Genomic DNA, 6408 nt, shown 5'->3' on the forward strand with positions numbered 1-6408 from the left:
AAGACTTCGTCTCGTGTCCGGATGGGACTCTACTTGGCGTGGAAGGCAAGCTAGGCAATATGAATATGGATATCTCCTCCTTTGTAACCGACCTTGTGTAACCCTAACCCTCTCTGGTGTCTATATAAACCGAAGGGTTTTAGTCCGTAGGACACCAACGACAACATACAATCATACCATAGGCTAGCTTCTAGGGTTTAGCCTCTCTGATCTCGTGGTAGATCTACTCTTGTACTACCCATATCATCAATATCAATCAAGAAGGACGTAGGGTTTTACCTCCATCAAGAGGGCCCGAACCTGGGTAAAACATCGTGTCCCCTACCTCCTATTACCATCCGGCCTAGACGCACAGTTTGGGACCCCCTACCCAAGATCCGCCGGTTTTGACACCGACACTAAGGCCGGAGTCGGTGTCGTCGATGATGATGTAGTCCTCTGGGCGAATCTCCTTGGGTTATTCATCTTCTTCTACTGGAGTGGGGTCTCCCATAAATATTCCGATCTTCTTAATTAGGTCGTCATTCTTCTCCAATAGTGTTGCAATTTCCTCCTCATATCCATCGCGTGTAGAATTAAGTTCTTCTTCCAGCTTGATGATCCTTGTCTTCGCATTCTTCAAGTCCATCATGTCTGCGCACATCTGATTCTCCTGGCGTCGAATGTGTTGGTTTAACTCCTGGATGAAAGCTGCAATTGATCTATCCTTCCTGGTGCTGATCATCTCCCATTGCTCGTCTCGGCGCCCACATATCTGGTAGATAGTGTCCTTAAGATCCTTGTGATATACTTCTCCAATGCGTCCCATGGTGATGTGAGATGCCATACTCTTTCCTAAACTCCAGGTTGGTGTGTCGAAGGAAAATTCTATGGGCTTAGTGACTGGCGTGAATGTCCTTCCTGGAACTTGAACTTGAATCATCCATCGTTCCTCACTGGTAAAATGGTGTTGTATGTCCCAGTGAAGCTTGGTATTCCTATGTTCAGGTACCTAGTGACTTCCTTCAAATGTCGTCCAAAAGGTGTGTCTTCCTCCGGTTGTGCAAACTTGTTCTTTGCCTCCGCCATCCTAAAGAGTAGAAAATGGAGAGGATTCAGAAATGAGAAGAGAATAGTGATCTAGGGCTTTAGCTTAGTGGTCGTGTCCAACACTCAGCGTGTGCTCTGATACCATCTTTGTAGCGACCCGACCTCAAACGGTCAAGTCTCTGTGCTTCAGTGTCATCCCTGGATCAGTAATGCTGACACACACAGTACTCGAAGCATTTATAATAGAGTAGCAATCACACACTTATTACATCGAATGTCTCAAAATAGAACTTATTACAATAATATGGCTTAAGGCCATCTAATACGATAACAGCGGAAGACTTGGAAGATAAAGCGAGTCCATCAACTCCAACGGCATAGCTGAGCTGCACGGCGACGACCTAACATACCTTACTCCTCGTCTTAAAAGTCTGCAACATAATACGTTGCAGCCCGAAACGGGTCAGCACATGGAATATGCTGGCAAAGTAACACAGTAGAGCAAGAACAGAATAATGCTATCACTACATGCATATTTGGCTGGTGGAAAGCTCTATGGTTACAATTTTGCGAAAAGCCAATTTTTCCCTACAACAAAGGAATAGATTTTAAATTTACTATCATGGTAGTTGAAACATCATTGAGAAGGTTCCTCCAACTCAATCCCAATTAAAGTAATTAACAACCCAACAATATTATTTAAGAGTGATGAGATACTTAAGATACTCCAAGTACTAGATACTCAAGATTGTCCATAACCGGGGACACGGCTAACCATGATTAGTTTATACACTCTGCAGAGGTTTGCGCACTTTTCCCCCACAAGACTCGATTGCCTCCGTTGTATTTCTCGCACTACATGGTGTTTGAGAAACGGATGACCGAGACACAGTCTTTCAGAAACATTAACTCTCTACTCCGGCAGACCATACCAAACCTACAAACCCACTACCTGCTGATCCATCTCTTCAAGAGCTTCACGTAACTTACTCAACTATACTAGAGCCCATATTAGCTTGTGGCTGCACACGAAGTTTCTAGCATGAATAATTTTAGTTCCCTTTGAGCCTGGGTGGCGGTCCATAGGAATATCACACGGGTACTCCGGGATTTCCAAAAATACAGGCAACACTAGGTACTCCAGGTGCCTCAATCCACCCAGATGTAAGTTTAAGTTGACACCTTAAGTTGAACCATTAATTAACAATCTCACATCTATCATGGATTTCACTCACCCAAACCACGTCTACGAGCATAGCATAGTAGTATAAGCAAAGCGTAGAAGTAACTCCCAAAGGTTTGAATGTAACAGGGTAATAGGTTCTATCTCATCAACTACTTCCCAACCCACAAGTTAATGTCATCCTAATCATGCAATGTTTGAGGATTGGAACTAATGCATAAAAACTGGGTGGTAAAGGGATATGATCAAAGTGTTACTTGCCTTGCTGACGATCCGCGAAACCTAGAGACTCCAAATAACACGCTTCGCACTACGGGAATTCTATCGCAAACAAACAATAGCATACATAGGCAACTAACAACGAACACAGGTAAAACTCAAATAAAAAGGGTCTAACCGGAAAGTTCAACTTAAGAACTCCGGTTTGCAAAAGAATCAAATCAAACGGAGCAACGAAACTCAAACGGCGAAAGAAACAAGATCCGTTTACTAATCTGGACCTAGGTCAAATTTTACAGTACCAAAATCTTGTTCAAGTTGGTTAAGCGAAAAGAGGGTCTCGAGACGAAGATCTAGGCGCTTGAATCGCCTGATTCCGACTAACGAGCGAAAAGAAAAACTAAAACAAAAATCGGATCAGAAATCGTGATCAGAAATAATCGCGGATTAATTCGATAAAAAGAAAATGAACGAACAGACTAACAAACGGGCGTTTGTTAGCTGTGGCTAACAGGCGAAAACCGTTCGTTAAAGCGAACGTACGGACGAACATCCGCAAAATAGAAGAACCGGAAAAAACCAGCGAACCGATCTAAAAAACCGAACTAGGTTTCTAAAAAAACCAAACGGTTTTTTAAAAACAACTGGCTGCTTGGATTGGCGCGGTACCTCGGCGAGGCGGCTCCGGCGAGGCGGGATCGGGCGGCGGGCCGACGGGACTCGGCGGCGGCAAGGCGGCGGCGCGGGGCTGCAGCGGCGCGGGCGGCGGCAGGTGGCGGCGCAGCTGCGGCGGCGGGGCTCGGCGACTGGCGGGGTGGTGGCAAGGGGCGGGGTGGCGGCTATAAAAAGGGGGGCGGTGGCTGGCTTGGGTGAGGGGGCGCCCGGGGAGGAGTCCGAGCCGGACTCTCCTCGGCGTCCGTGCCAAGCACGGTGGCGCGCGCGGGGTGGGCCGGCCTGGCTCGGCTGGGCTTCGGCCCAGTCGGGCGCGGGGAGTTAAAAAAAACAATTCTGCCGAACTCAAAAAAATCCTAAGAAATAAAATAAAATTCTAAAAATGCCAAAACAAATTTTCACCGTCTAAATAAAATGTTTACAACAAGATGAACATTTTCTTGGCCCTAAAATGCAATTTTGAAAAACGTGCAATTTTTCTAATTGCAAATAAAATCCAAATAAAACAAACAAATGATTTTAATATTTTTCCTGCCATATTTCAATTATTTTGGAGAAGTCATATTATCTCCTCTCATATATTAATATGAAATATTTTCGGAGAGAAAAATAATTAAAACCAAAATCCTCGTTTCACTATTTGATGAAATCAAATAAGGAAACCGGGAAATCCCCAACTCTCTCCGAGGGTACTTGAGTTGCTTAGGATTTTGAGGATTTGCGAAGCGAAAATGCAATAAAATATGATATGCATGAATGATCTATGTATAACATTCCAAATTAAAAATTTGGGATGTTACACAGGTTTATGTGTGAAAGAGTGTATCATATCACGGGGTTTGTATGCACCGGCGAAGTTTGCACCAATTCTCAATGTGAGAAAGAGCAATGCACGGTACCGAAGAGGCTAGCAATGATGGAAGGGTGAGAGTGCGTATAATCCATGGACTCAACATTAGTCATAAAGAACTCACATACTTATTGCAAAAATCTACAAGTCATCAAAAAACAAGCACTACACGCATGCTCGTAGGGGGATAGATTGGTAGAAAAAGACCATCGCTCGTCCCCGACCGCCACTCATAAGGAAGACAATTAAATAACACCTCATGTTTCAAATTTGTTACACAACGTTTACCATACGTGCATGCTATGGGACTTGCAACCTTCAACACAAGCATTTCTCAAATTCACAAGTACTCAACTAGCACGACTTTGATATTATTACCTTCATATCTCAAAACAATCATCAAGCATCAAACTTCTCTTAGTATTCAATGAACTCTATATGAAAGTTTTTATTATATCCCTCTTGGATGCCCATCATATTAGGACTATTTTCATAACCAAAGAAAATTACCATGCTGTTTAGGACTCTCAAAATAATATAAGTGAAGCATGAGAGTTCATCTATTTCTATAAAATAAAACCACCACCGTGCTCTAAAAGATATAAGTGAAGCACTAGAGCAAATGACAAACTACTCCAAAAGATATAAGTGAAGATCAATGAGTAGTCGAATAATTATGCAACTATGTGAAGACTCTCTGACATTAATAATTTCAGATCTTGGTATTTTATTCAAACAGCAAGAAAAACAAAATAAAATAAGATGACGCTCCAAGCAAAACACATATCATGTGGCGAATAAAAATATAGCTCCAAGTAAAGTTACCGATGAACGAATACGAAAGAGGGGATGCCATCCGAGGCATCCCCAAGCTTAGGCTCTTGGTTGTCCTTGAATATTACCTTGGGGTGCCTTGGGTATGCCCAGGCTTAGGCTCTTTCCACTCCTTATTCCATAGTCCATCGAATCTTCACCCAAAACTTGAAAACTTCACAACACAAAACTTAACAGAAAACTCGTAAGCTCCATTAGCGAAAGAAAACAAAACACCACTTCAAGGTACTGTAATGAACTCATTCTTTATTTATATTGGTGTTAAACCTAATTTATTCCAACTTCTATATGGTTTACAAACTATTTTACTAGCCATAGATTCATCAAAATAATCAAACAACACACGAAAAACAGAATCTGTCAAAAACAGAACAGTCTGTAGTAATCTGTAGCTAACGCAAACATCTGGAACCCCAAAAATTCTAAAATAAATTGTTGGACGTGAGGAATTTATCTATTAATCATCTGCAAAAATAATTAACTAAATAGAAATTTCCAAATAAAAATGCAGCAATTCTCGTGAGTGCTAAAGTTTCTGTTTTTTACAGCAAGATCAACAAGACTTTCCCCAAGTCTTCCCAACGGTTCTACTTGGCACAAACACTAATTAAAACATAAAAACTCAATCAAAACAGAGGCTAGATAAATTATTTATTACGAAACAGGAGCAAAAAGCAAGGAATAAAAATAAAATTGGGTTGCCTCCCAACAAGCGCTATCGTTTAACGCCCCTAGCTAGGCATGATGATTTCAATGATGCTCACATAAAGGATAAGAATTGAAACATAAAGAGAGCATCGTGAAGAATATGACTAGAACATTTAAGTCTAAACAACTTCCTATGCATAGGTATTTTTTGAGCAAACAACTTATGGGGACAATAATCAACTAGCATAGGAAGGTAAAACAAGCATAACTTTAAAACTTTAAGCACATAGAGAGGAAACTTGATATTATTGCAATTCCTACAAGCATATGTTCCTCCCTCATAATAATTTTCAGTAGCATCATGAATGAATTCAACAATATAACCATCACATAAAGCATTCTTTTCATGATCTACAAGCATAGAATTTTTATTACTCTCCACATAAGCAAATTTCTTCTCATGAATAATAGTGGGAGCAAACTCAACAAAATAACTATCATGTGATTGAAAATTAAGATCAAGATGACAAGTTTCATGGTTATCATTATTTTTAAAGCATACGTGTCATCACAATAATCATCATAGATAGAAGGCATGCTTTCATCATAGTAAATTTTCTTATCAAAGCTTGGGGAACAAAAAATATCATCTTCATCAAACATAGATTCCCCAAGCTTGTGGCTTTGAATATCATTAGCATCATAGATATTCAAGGAATTCATACTAACAACATTGCAATCATGCTCATCATTCAAATATTTAGTGCCAAACATTCTAATGCATTCTTCTTCTAACACTTTGGCACAATTTTCCTTTCCATCATACTCACGAAAGATATTAAAAGGATGAAGCGTATGAGGTAAACTCAATTCCATTTTTTTGTAATTTTCTTTTATAGACTAAACTACTGATAAAACAAGAAATTAAAAGACTCGATTGCAAGATCTAAAGATATACCTTCAAGCACTCACC

This window comes from Triticum urartu, chromosome 5, assembly GCF_003073215.2.
Source record: "Triticum urartu cultivar G1812 chromosome 5, Tu2.1, whole genome shotgun sequence".
In the NCBI taxonomy this organism is placed as follows: Eukaryota; Viridiplantae; Streptophyta; class Magnoliopsida; order Poales; family Poaceae; genus Triticum; species Triticum urartu.